A 13,590-nucleotide genomic window follows, 5' to 3' on the forward strand; every position below is an offset into this window, starting at 1 on the left:
GGTGTGAGCCTCCTCCATGATGGAGGGAAGAGTCTCCTGGCCAATACAGAGTGGAGACTGGTCAGCAGAGCTTGTCAAAACCCTGAATCCAAATCTCAGCTGCCTTACCAAGGCTTCTAACGTCCCCTGTGATCGGACCTCCTTTCCTGCCATTCTAACCCACACTAGCCACCCTTCTGTTCCTTGAGTGTGCCTGGGGCCTTCCCAGCCCAGGGCATTTGCACATGCTGCTTCTGCAGCCTGGAATGTCCTTCTAGCCTGAGCAGCAGCCCACCCTCACTTCCATCCACCACCCACTTCTCTCCTCCCATCTGGTGCCCCTGTTATGTATTTTTTAGCATACTTTTCTTTCATAGTACTTATTATGATTGTAATTAAAAGTTACTTGACAAGTCTGTGCCTTTACTACAGAGTAAAAATTACATGAGGGCTGAGACTGTTGACCAGTTTTCCTAGCACTCAGCCCTGCAACTGCCACATAATAATTGTTAATAAACCTTTACTGAATGAATGCAAAAACAGAAAGCACCCAAAACTAAGCTTTATAGAGCCCATCATACCTGGCACTGTTACTGAGCTTTTCAGACCCAGTGTCAGGTCAACCTGAACTGCCCTGCTATTTCCCACCTATGCTAATGTGTGGTCGTAAAAAAAAAAAAAAAAAGCCAAGAAGGTTGTTCTGACATGAAAAAGGAAAAAGAACCCACCCCACACACAAATCAACATTGCTGGCCTAAAGCTGAGCTGCATAAGATAAAACAGAGCTATCTGCTGCCCACAAAGCTATTACAGCCCAAACAAGTTACAACACTGAACCACAGCTCTGGAACCCTGAAAAACTGCTTACTATCACCATTTTGGCCCAAAGGAAAAAAAAGAGCAATCTTTCAAGCACTACCGACATGCTTTGTTCAAAGTCCAGGAATTTGGCCTTTGTCTTGAGTACCTGGGCTGAATTGGCAACAAATTCTTTAAAATTTAATACTAAAAAAGTTGTGAAGGTGGCGACATGGTGGTGTCCTGTGAGGCCTTGGTGCTGGGTATTTGTAAAGGACTTAGCTTCCACGTGACATCCTTCCTTCCCACACTCTGGCAGCTTTCCACCCTGCATTCACCGGTCGCTTCCTTCTGGCGTCTGCTCCCTCCCCCGGCCTCCTCTCCTCCTCTCATAAGGAGCTAATCTGGAGACCGTGCTGGGTCTGTGGCCTGCTGCTGGGTCATGAAACTGTAGATGCTCTGCATCCCAGCACTTGCCCCCCATCAGGCAATGAATAGTAGATGGAAAAGGCACGGTCGTGTGTACTTATAACGGTTGTTCTCAGCAGAACTATGCATATCAGACTCACCTGTGGAACCACAAAAAGAATTTGAGATCAATGATATCACTGACACTGAGCCAGGGTTTGGGAGACAGGGTCTGGGCAGGTGTGCTTTTGCATCCTGCTGAAAATTACCAAGATATATAGTCCGCACGACCTGGCCTGTGACTTCTCACTACACTATGAAGGAACAGTTTACCATGTCTCCTGCTTATGCTGGAGCCCCTCTGGGCAGCCTGTCTGAGAGCTGCTTTAAAGTGACATGCCCATACTCCTAATAAATGCAACAATGTCCCCATTGTGACATCATTTGACAGGAGGAAGTCACCTGCATATGTCATCCAAGCTGTGTCCCAACACCTAACAAGCATATATGTGCTGTGTGCTCGGCACCGTTCTACACACTGCATTTATATCATTCCATTTAGGCCTCACAGCAATCTTTCTCATTTTACAAATGAGAAAAGTGAGGTTCAGAGAGGCTGTGGAACTCAGCCAAGATTGTTTAGCTATTGGCGGCAGAGCTGGGATTCAAACCCAGGCAGCATGACTCAAAAACCACACTTTCCATTTCAGGTGCAGGAGCACCAAAGCATAAAGAACTTAGCTTGTCCATGTTTTTCTTGGTTTCATTTAGCGACCAAACTACTGAAGGCTCATAGGGCATCACACTAGCCTACTGACCAGTTTACATCTGGCAAAGCGTAACTGGGCCTGGAGCAGGGCTGCCATGTGTGGGGTACAGGCTATGCCCTGTGGTAGGCTGAGAGGCAGCCCAGGCTCTGCTTGGCTGGGCACGTCCCTCGGTGCAGGGCTGCAGTCCCTGCCAGAAGGAGGCCATTTCTCACTATGTACAAAGATGCTATATGGGACCACCAGGTGGCCCTGGGGTGAACATTTAAGGGAAATTCAGTATTTTCCATAAATTCTACTTTTAATTCATTTTCTTAAAAAATGTGAACTTCAAAGTAATATATGGCACTTATGAATATGACTTATTTCGATTTTGATTTTTATCCACTCCCATTTCAAGATAATATTAAGTGTATACGTAGGGTTACCATAAGATGGGGGCATAGAAAAGGAATGGTGGGGAGATTAAAGTTGCTGAACTAAAAGAACTGAGAGACTCCCAAAGCACTGTTATGTCCATTCTTAAAACAGGGCTCTACGATAGATACTTTGGGATAAGGCATACCATGTCCAGTGTGGTACAGTGGCTAAAAGTCTGAACTTTGGTATGCGGGGGACCTGGCTCTGTCATGCTCTGGCTGTGACCTTATGCAAATTTTAAAAACTCCTTGCATTTCAGTTTCTTCCTCTGCAAAATGGGAGCTAATAATAGAAGATACTCGGGTTAACATGAGGACTAAGTGATACCTTTAAAGTGCTTGGTATAGTATCTGGCATAAAAATCAAGCTTCATAAACATTAGCTATTATTATTATTATTATTACTATTACCAATTAATTATTAGTCAAAAATGTCAGCAGGAGCAAGTATTAGCTAAGCCTTGGCCCCAGGCCCCAAATTAGGGAATGTGAAATTCCTCAACGGCAGGGACAAATATCCTATTTCACTGTGTGCCCAGAGTTCCCCAGACCCCCTCACAGTGCTTGATACCCCATACGGGCTCATTAACTAATTATTCTTTCTTAATTCAGAGAGCAGTTACACCTGAGCTTTGGCCACCACACACACACACACACACACGCACGCACACACATGCACACACATACAGGCATTTAATTATAACTATCATTTAAATAATTTTCTTTAGTTGCATTGTTAGCATCTCTTCTGAGCAAATGGAAAAAGGAATTATTATTTTTTATTTTTATTTTTTTTTACTGACAGGGTCTCACTCTGCCACCCAGGCTGGAGGGCAGTAGCTTGATCATTGCTCACTGCGGCCTGGAACTCCTGGGCTCAAGTGATCCTCCCACCTCAGCTCCTGAGTAGTTAGGATCGCAGGTGCCTGCTAACATGCCCAGCTAATTTTTTTATTTCTTTGTAGAGACAGGGTCTTGCCATGTTGCCTAGACTGGTCTTGAACTCCTGGGCGTAAGTGATCCTCTGGCTTCGGCCTCCCAAAGTGCTGGGATTACACGTGTGAGCCACCATACCAAGCTGGCAGTAACTATTTAAATAAAAAATCTTTCAAGTTCACTGTTTATTACCTGTTCCAGTAAAAAGCTTGGTAGAAAGGAAGGTGTTTAAGATAAATACTTAGATCATCAATAAATTTCCGTTATGTGGACTTATCCTCTTAAATCAGAAGGTCACTCAAATTTGGGTATAAATTGATGAATAAAAACAAAGCTAGGGTTTTATCCGTGTATTGAGTTACATGTCTGTTTTGGATAGTGACATTCTCTCACCTTCCTAAAGAAGCCTCTCCTGCACTGGGCCTCATTACCTCTGCGATCTGTTTACAGACTTGACAAATCACATCTGCTCCTTTTTCTTCATGCAAAGGGGATTTTTAATAACATATCAGTTTGGTTACAATTTATTTTAGAGAATATTTTGGTGTTTTGGGTTTTTGATTTTAGAATCTTTTTCGTTTAAGCCTCAGTTTAATGGATTCATTAGTTTGTATTTTGTTCAGTAAAAAATAATTAAAAATTTGGGTTCACTTTGGGATTTGGCATGTTTATTGTGCTTTATTTTAGATTTTGGTTCAAGCTTCCCGTGAAGTCCTTGATTAAATTACCAGGAAGTGTCAGATGTAGTTGATAGTTCCAAGCTTTCCTTTCCTCTTCCGTGGGGCATCCTTTTTCTTCCTGTATAGTGAGTTATCTTTACCTTCAGAGGTAGAGCACTGCTTACCCACTCCTGGGTTTAAATTACAGTTCTGCTAACTTGCTAGCTGTATGCACATGTACAAGTTAATTAGCATCTCTAGACCTGGTTTTTAAAAAAACTATAAAGTGGACACAGCAGTGTGACCTCATTCTTATGAGGATTAAATGAGATAATACAGATAAAATGTAGTATCTCATTCTATTTCTCCTTTTTGCCCTCAAAATCTTCCATGAAAATTCCAGAAAACAAACAAAAACCTGTAACTACAGCTTTTTTTCTCCAGTCCATCTCATTATGATACTAGCAACCAATTAAATGCTCGACAGTTGAAAGGTATTGGAAGCGGGGTCAGTTTGTAAGTGGAGAGTTCCCTATCGCTGAAGTGGAGAGTTGAGTGGCCTGGAGAGATTCAGGCTTTAAGAGCTTCCTCTAAGTCCTGGCAAGATCAGCTCTGCAGGCCATATTGTCAGGAGCTGAGGGGCTCAGGCCAGGCTGACCCCAAAAGAAGGGAAGCCAGGGAAAAAGTACTTGTGGAAGGCACATGCAAAACCAAATTTTTAACAAAATAAGGGACTATAGGTAATACAGTAAGAGTTCATATATTAAGGCTTTGGGAGAGTATGTTAATATTTTTGGTACAGTGAAAAAAACCTATTTTTTGATACTTTCAAATAATTATATAAAAAGTATTTTTATAATACTTTCAAAGAATAGACACATGCATCACGATGCAATATTGTGATAAATACAGTCAATAACTGTGTGTTAACAGACACAAAATTAAGTGACTATATTGTTTTGGGGAGCCCTGCATGCCCATTAAGGATAAGGCACCCGCACAGCCCCACCGTGAAGAATAAACAGAGAAGAGGTTAGGGGTTCAAACAACCAGAAGGGAGCTTCTACCCCTTGAGTGGCTTCTATAGGCCCACACATTGCCCCTTCCCGTCCAAATAAAGAGATTGAGCAAATCTGCCCTCCAAGCATCACTTTACCCTGAATTAGATGATTATTCAGTTTCTTCACACATAGAAACATCAGGGGCCGGGCGCGGTGGCTCCCGCTTGTAATCCCAGCACTTTGGGAGGCCGAGGCGGGCAGATCACGAGGTCAGGAGATCGAGACCACGGTGAAACCCCGTCTCTACTAAAAATACAAAAAATCAGCTGGGCGTGGTGGCGGGCGCCTGTAGTCCCAGCTACTCGGAGAGGCTGAGGCAGGAGAATGGCGTGAACCCGAGAGGCGGAGCTTGCAGTGAGCCGAGATTGCGCCACTGCACTCCAGCCTGGGCGACAGAGCGAGACTCCGTCTCAAAAAAAAAAAAAGAAACATCAGGGCACCCAGCTTCACCAGAGCATTAGGAGACTGGGCTAAGAAGGCCAAAGAATCTCAGCACAGGAGCACCCTGTTCCCTTCACAGCTTCATCCTGGTCCATCCTCGCCTTGGTGGTGAAGGGCCTTTTAAAGACAGTAAGGTGACTTATGCTCTGAGAGGCCATGAGTGCCAGGCAAGGAGAGGAGGCAGGATACAGGGGTGTCCTGGCCCGAGAGGTGAGGCAGGATGCAGAAGGAGAAAGGCCAGAGAGAGAAAGGGGCATGGGGCTCCCCCTACCCAGGAGGCCTCTGCTGTCCTCCTGAGTGAACGATAGCCCAGTACTGCAGCATACTCTTGGAAAGGCCTGGCTCTTTCTGCATTGCTGAGCCTGCCCATTCTGCTCTTTCAGGTGTCATGGGCTTAATAACGAGGCTAGAGTCATAAAAGTGAATGCCCCAAGGCAGTTCCTAGCTCTGAGGGCAGGCAGTCCCTCTTAAAAACAGGATTCCTTGGGCAGAGCCCTTCCCCAGAGGCAGCTTTTTCAGGGTTGTGTTTTGGGGTTCCTTTAGATTTGATGACCACAGCCTATCCCTAGTTCACAGTGCTGTGTCCACAAGATGGTGCTGAGACCACACAAGGAAATGCTCCTGGGTCCCAGGTAGCCAGTCATCCAGCCCCAAGACCTTTCTCAAAATGGGCAGATGAGTAAGCATCACTTCACTATGACTAGAGCTTGGGATGTTTTAGATAACAAAAAGCACAGAGGGCATGATGCTTCGTGGAACACGCGCTCTGACTCATTCTTATTTGCCACAAATGGATTTTAGAGATTCTTCAGATGGGGAGTGGGGTAGGGGGCTGAGGACGGCTCCAGCCAGTGTGTGACTCTCCTTGTTAGAGAAGTCCCCACCAGGGAGGGAGCAACTGAGGGGCCCTCAACTGTAGCCTTTGCCATACGACAGCCCTTTGAATGTTTACCCTTTCCTGGGCTATACATCTCCAATTTCTTCAGCTACTCCCTTGTAACAACAAAAACAAAACAAAACAAAAAAAACCAAAAAACTTTACAGAAAAGCCTAAGATCTCATAGTGTGACCAAAAGGAGTTTCTAGACTCCTTGGTGGGTGTGGTAGCTCACACCTGTAATCCTAGCACTTTGGGAGGCCGAGGCGGGAAGACTGCTTAAGGCCAAGAGTTCGAGACCAACCTGGCCAATATAGCAACACCCAGTCTTAGTTAAAAACAGAAAAAAAAAAAAAAAGAGAAGTTTCTAGACTCCTGGTTCCACATGCCTTATTATGCCATACTCCTCAAATGGCAGATGCTAGGACCCCACTAATTAAAGTGGTTGACCTCACTGTAAGCCTCAGTTTCCTCATCTATAAAATGGAGTGACTACTATATATATCATAGAGTTCCGGGAGGATTGAGAGTATATGAGCACTCAGCAAGTACACAGCAAGTAGTAAGTGCTCAATAATTGATTTTATTTATAATATACAGACTTTTTTTTTTGCCCAAACTTCTCCTTTCTTCCCTTGTTTTATTCCTCTCCTATGGCTTCCAAAACTCCAGGACCGGATTTTTTTTTTTTAACTGAAACTCAAAATTTCCCTTATTTATTCTGGTTAATCTTAATTGCGTTTGTTTTATCCATCCTTTCTCTGCCTGTTGAGATATTTTAGAACATCAATTCTATCTTAAAATATATCTACTGATCACTTAAACATGCTCTACTGATTCCTGCTCTAGAAGCTTTCAATAAGTTCAGGACAGTGATGACTGGGATAAAAAGACATGACTGTATTCTAGCTCACCTCCACAGAGCAGCAGAATGGGATCATTCTTCTTCCCCAAAAATCATATTTCGAGATCAGTACTGTTATACTTAGAAAACAGTTTTAAATCTATTAGAATAAAAAAAGAGAAAGCCTTGGCTTCATCTTTAAAGAAGGAAACTGAGCACACATCATTAGGATGTGACCCTGTAAGAAGCAGTTCTGAACAGCTTAATCCATCGATATGTTTGGAATCAAGGTACTGAGGCCACAAGGCAAGTAAGCTCTTGAACTCAGATCCAGAAAGTTTCAGAGCTCCTGGGAGCAGAATTGTTGGGAATAACCTAAGAATAAAAGATCAAGATATCAAGCTCCCTGGAACTGATCTGTGGTCTCTGGGCTGGTCTTTGGTTACAGGTGACCCAGTGCAAAACTCCAACCAATTACATTCTCTCAGCTTCACTGTTTCAAAACCACAGCAAGACTCTAATATTCAAGTGTTCTTCTCTATTCCCTCATTCTCCCTAAGTAGCTCATTCCAATTGTTTCTCTTGGGCTCACATCCCAGCATCCTTGTGCCCCACCCTGCCTGGAATTCAGGCAGCCTGCGATTGTTTAAGTGCCCATATCCGCTTACCCAGCAGAACACCACCTTCCTCATCCTGACTCCTCCCAAAGGCCAACCTTCTTGACCCAAACACAGAACAAAGACAAAAACACCCGGCCTCATTCCTGTGCAGCCTTGTACCATTTGCAAATCACTTTTTTTTTGAGATGGAGTTGTGCTCTTGTGGCCCATGCTGGAGTGCAATGGCACCGTCTTGGCTCACCACAACCTCCGCCTCTTGGGTTCAAGCGAGTCTCCTGCGTCAGCCTTCCCGAGTAGCTGGGATTACAGGCATGTGCCACCACGCCTTGCTAATTTTGTATTTTTAGTAGAGACGGGGTTTCTCCATGTTGGTCAGGCTGGTCTCGAACTCCCGACCTCAGATGATCTGCCTGCCTCGGCCTCCCAAAGTGCTGGGATCAGAGGCGTGAGCCACTGCGCCTGGCCTACAAATCACTTTCTTACACCCCTCCTTATTTTCCTTCTCACGATGCTACTGCAGGCTGGGAAATTGTATTTCCATTTCAAAGATGGGACACCAAGACTCAGAAAAATGAAGACAAAGTCCCAGCACCACATCACATGTCACTGGAAAGGTTGGGTTTTCAGTCCTGATCTTGTGACTTTGAGCTTCAAACTAACTTCTAACATACTTAAATGGAAGACTAGATTTGTGTAATTCTAAACATTAGCAAATATAAACCACCATCTCATCTTTTGATTGGTATGCTTAACAGTTGTGCTTATTTTATGCCAAATTCAGTGTCAAACATGTATCTGCCACTCAAAAAAAACTACATATGTGATATGGTTTGCGTTTGTGTCCCTGTCCAAATCTCATGTTGAACTGGAGGAGGGGCCTGGTGGGAGGTGACTGGATCATGGGGGTGGATTTCCTCCTTGCTGTTCTCCTGAACAGTGAGTTTTTATAAGATGTGATGGTTTAAAAGTATGTGGCACTTCCCCCTTTGCTCTCTCTCTCCTGCCGCCATGTGAAGAAGATGCCTGCTTCCCCTTTGCCTTCCGCCATGATTAAGTTTCCTGAGGCCTCCCTGTCATGCTTCCGTTAAGCCTGCAAAACTGTGAGTCAATTAAACCTCTTTTCTTCATAAATTACCCAGTCTCAGGTAACTCTTTACAACAGTGTGAAAACAGACTAATACACTATGGTTAGCTATCTTTACCAACAAAACCAGTTTTTCCTGATCAGCCTGTAGCATGCCATTAACACACTGCTGACCAGGTGATCACAAAAATATTCTACTTTGTATTTTCTACCATCTTGCATTACTTGATCACACAGTATTTTGTTTAACTTGTTCTATAAAATGAGAATAACACCTGAGAAGATTATTGTGATAGCTGAAGAAGGCAGTGAATATAGAGACCTTAGCTAGCAAATATTCAATTAATGGTATACCATATTACTACTACTAACAAATTTTCAATGCTTTCACTAAAATCAAGCAGTTTTGTTTTCTTAACAAGTATCTGATGAGGTATAATGCAGCATCAGTACAATAATTCTAAGAAACAGAATGATTTCCTCTCCTTGGCCTTTTTGAATCCTTTTCTTCCCTCATTCAGCAACCTCCTGGAGCCCACTCTCCAGTGGAGGAGACAGATGTGTAGACAGCTCCTATGATGATGAGAGTGCTCTACTGATGGGGCATCCAGGGCTCTGGAGGAAGCAGCCTTAAACTGGGGAACAGGAGTCAGGGCAAGGGAGGTGGGGCTCGCTCTTGAAGGATAGGGAGAATTTCCTTGGAATCCAAGAGGGAAAAAGGCATTCTTTTGTAGGCAGAGGTCTAAGCAAAGGCAAGAAGGTATGAAATAGAATGACGCACTTGGGGAGGGGCAAACAGGTGGGACGGCTGCCCCACAGGCATGTGCAGGGCTGTGCTAGGAGATGGGGAGGAACCCTGGTGGGGCCTGGTCATGAAAAGTTTCCAATATTGGATGAGTTTGGACCTTATCCTCTAGTCCCATAGTTCTCATCCCCTAACTACATACTGAAATTGCCTTTGGAAACTTGAGAAAACACCAACACTCAGGCCCCAATTCAAGATTCTGATTTGTTTAGTCCTGGGTGGGGCCTGCATATTGGGCTTTTTATTTTTTATTTATTTATTTTTTTGAGATGGAGTCTCGCTCTGTCACCAGGCTGGAGTGCAATGGCGCGATCTCGGCTCACTGCAACCTCTGCCTCCTGGGTTCAAGTGATTCTCCTGCCTCAGCCTCCCGAGTAGCTGAGACTACAGGCACGCACCACTATGCCAGCTTATCTTTGTATTTTTAGTAGAGATGGGGTTTCACCATGTTGGTCAGGGTGGTCTCCATCTCTTGACTTTGTGATCAAGCCTGCTTCAGCCTCCCAAAGTGCTGGGATTACAGGCGTGAGCCACTGCGCTCAGCCTGGACTTTTAAAATAAGCTCTCTATGTACAACTTGAGCAATGGCAAGTCATTTAAAAGATTTAATATGGGAATGATTTGACAAATTTGCAGACAGGTCACTCTAAAAGCAGTTTGGTGAGAAGGATATCTGGAAAAGTCTGAAAGAAGGCAAAGAGACAGGTGGGGATGAAAGAGAGGGGAAAAATTTGAAAGCTATTTGAATGAAGACTCAACTAACTGGAAATTAGGGGAAAGGCAGTGGAGCAAGAATGATTGACGTGCCAGTTCTACTGCATCTAGATGTGCTACTAACAGGTCAGGAGCCCAGATCAAAGAGCTGGTTTGGGAGGTGGATAATGAAGTTTGTGAAGTCTGTGCTCCCTCTGAGAAGCCTGAGGAAAATGCAGGTGGCTCCCTCAATCAACAGACATCCAAAATGGACTTCAGTGCTGAAAGGGAGCTGGGGTGAAGATTCAGATGTGCAGTGCAATGACATATGGGAGGTGGTTGCAAACATGAGCATGCATTTTGCCCAAGTTGAAGTAAACTGGATGAAAAGAAAATAGGGCTAAAAGGGGAGCATGAACAATGGATGCTGGTGCATCAGAACCACCTGCAGACCCTTACTGCGATTTCATTTCTTCATGCCACTCCAGACTGACTGAATCTGGTAAGGCCCCAGAATCTCATTTCTAACAAGCTCCCTTGTGCTGCTGGATCAAGGCTAGGTTTGGACACTGTACTTGTTTCCTGGGGCCGCTGTAACAAATTACCTCAAACTTGGTGACTTAAAACAACAGAAATTCATTATTTCACAATTCTGGAAGCCAGATGTCCAAAATCAAGGAGTCAGCAGGGCCGTGCTCTCTGGGAGGGCTGCAGGGGGAGAATCCTTCCCTGCCCCTTCTAGTTTCTGGTGGCTCCAGTCTCTCCTTGGCCTGTGGCTGCATAACGCTCATCTCTGCCTTCATCTGCACATGGCCTTCTTCTTTCTACAAGTGTCTCTTCTGTGTGTCTCTTATAAGGACACTTGTCATTGGCTTTAGAGTCCACCTCTCATCTCAGAATCCTTAATTACATCTGTGAAGACCCTTTTCCCAAATTTGGTCACACTCACGGGTTCTGGGACACGGACACATCTTTTGGGGTGCAGCCATTCAACCCATTACTGACACCATGGCAGTAGCTCACATGAATGAATGTGAGAGGGAGCTGGGATCCAGAACTCCACGCTAAGCTTCCCAACAGTGGTAGGAAGAGGAAGAAGAGAGGAAGGGAGAGCGAGCCAGCTCAGAGCCTCCTAAGATATCCAGCTGCACTCCCAAGTTGTGTTCTCTTCAAGGGACCGCAGGCCACTGTGAGTCCAGGGCAAAGGACCACCTGAGAGTACTCCACGGAATGGAAAAAAATCACAACAACCATAAATTCACAAAAAGCCAGGCCATGCTGCCCTCAAAATGTAGGCAAGAACTTGGAAGGGCTGAAAAGGCTTTTAATTCATTTTTAAACTAGATTAATGTAATATGAAGCTGGAATTTCCTCTCTAAGATTCTGCAGCCCTTTTCTCACCACCCTAGTAGTTTCCAGTCCAGACAGGTCACCACGGCAGCATGGGATTAATTATTTCTGTCTTTCCCATTGTTTTCTTAGGAGCAGGCAATGCCCTCAGCCATGAACACTAAAGAAGTTCAGCTACACCTCCCTTTTCACCACCTACAAGGGTCCCATAAAAATTCACTGAGAGCAGACCACCCCTCATTTTTATACTGATACACATTCCACCATTAAAATCCTACATTATAATTATTTGTGTCAGTTCCCTGATACACAAAGGTTTTCTGTCCCCTAAAATAGGACCTTCCCTGCTTGGCAACAGGGTTTCCAAGGCCAGAAGGTCAGTGGGGGCTGGAGATGGTGGAAAGGAATGTGGCACTATAAGATTAAAGTCACAACCAGGGGACAAGAGTCTTCAGAATCAGATTCTTAATGTGGTCAATCACCCCATCTATAGCAGGGCTTACAAGGCACAACCCTCAACCCCACCCCCTAAGACGAAAGCATCCAATGCACCTCCTAGTTAGCAAGTCCACAATCTTACATAGGCCAATCTCTATGTCAGTCTGTCTCTGTGCTTCGCCGGAGTGTCTGCAGCAGCACTCCTCAAATGTCAATGTGTGTAAGTCAGCTGAGGATCTTGTTAAGTGCATTTTCTGACACAGTGGGTCTGGGGTAGGGCTCGAGGCTCTGTATTTTTAACGGACTCCCAGAGGATGTCCATGCCGCCAGTCTGAGGACCACACTTGGGGTAGCAAATGTCGGGACTCCACAGCAACAGCATCTGATGGCTTTTCTTTGGTCAAGTCATCCTGAAACAAGTTTGTAGAATGATTCCACCCTGGCCCCCCTAGAGTCCAGCCCACACAGCATAAGCCCTACAACTTCACTTACAACGGCAGAAACTTGTATTTCTAATAAAAGCCCAACTCCTACAATGAAAATGGGTGACGTAAACAGGACAGATTCCAGAAAAGGGTCTTGTATGTCTGGTTCGTCTTCATCTATGTCAGGGTGGAGACGGCTGAGGTACCCCTAAAGATGTGGTTTAAATGGAGTGCAGGGAAACCAAGTTCCCTGACCTCTGCTGAAATAATAGCTAGAATGGAGGAGATGATGATGATGATGCCAGTAACAAGAAAAGCTAACACTGACTGAGCACCTTTTACATCCCAGGCCATGTGCTATGTGCGTCAAAGACATTATGACTCAGCACTGAGAAAGAAAGGGCAGGGTTAAAAGATATGCAGAAAAGAGGGAAAGCACTGTAAATTCCAGGGTGTGTGGAACGTCAATAAAGTGTCAACACAGGGAGAGAGGACAATCCTCAGATTGTCCCAGTCTAGGCCTAGTTAGGAAGTCACTGTTTGATATTTCAGAAAACATCCTTGGACCAAACATACCAAAGACCAAGTACATCAGGACATATCTGCTGTCCGTTGCTGTCATCCATCACCTGATGCCATCCAGGTTAGCCTCTGCAGGCTTGGTTCCATTTGGCTGCCTTAAGAGGGACATGCCTGGACACAGAGGGGCTTCCTCTGATGTTCTTCCTGTCTCACCCTGGGATCAGTACACGGAGCACTGGGCAACTTAGTCAGGGCTGCTCTGTCTGATGCCTTGCAGATGTCCCTGGACACAAATACTATGCTCTGCTACTGACCCCACTGACATAATTACTTTGCCTGTATGAAATGGACACAGTTATAGCTGAAGTGGCTGACTTACTTGTGGTGACATGGAGAAGGTTCAATGGCCTTTACTTTTCCCTGGGCTGGGCCTTAGCTTCAAGCCCAACGCTCTGCAGGAGAAG

General features: G+C 44.9%; 1 protein-coding gene across 14 annotated transcripts in view; it reads right to left on the bottom strand.

The window, feature by feature from the left end:
- ZBTB38 (zinc finger and BTB domain containing 38) overlaps positions 1-13,590 on the bottom strand; it is an 81,293-nt gene that overhangs the window by 21,293 nt on the left and 46,410 nt on the right. For 3 of the 14 annotated variants that reach the window (XM_058433293.1, XM_058433294.1, XM_058433295.1), the window contains exon 1: positions 1,347-3,214. The exons of the other annotated variants lie outside the window; for them this stretch is intronic. The gene's annotated coding sequence lies outside the window, so the exon portion shown is untranslated. Of the gene's footprint in view, positions 1-1,346; positions 3,215-13,590 lie in introns of those variants that run through there. 14 annotated transcript variants of the gene reach the window in all.

This window comes from Hylobates moloch, unplaced genomic scaffold (assembly GCF_009828535.3).
Source record: "Hylobates moloch isolate HMO894 unplaced genomic scaffold, HMol_V3 SCAFFOLD_22, whole genome shotgun sequence".
Taxonomy (NCBI): Eukaryota; Metazoa; Chordata; class Mammalia; order Primates; family Hylobatidae; genus Hylobates; species Hylobates moloch.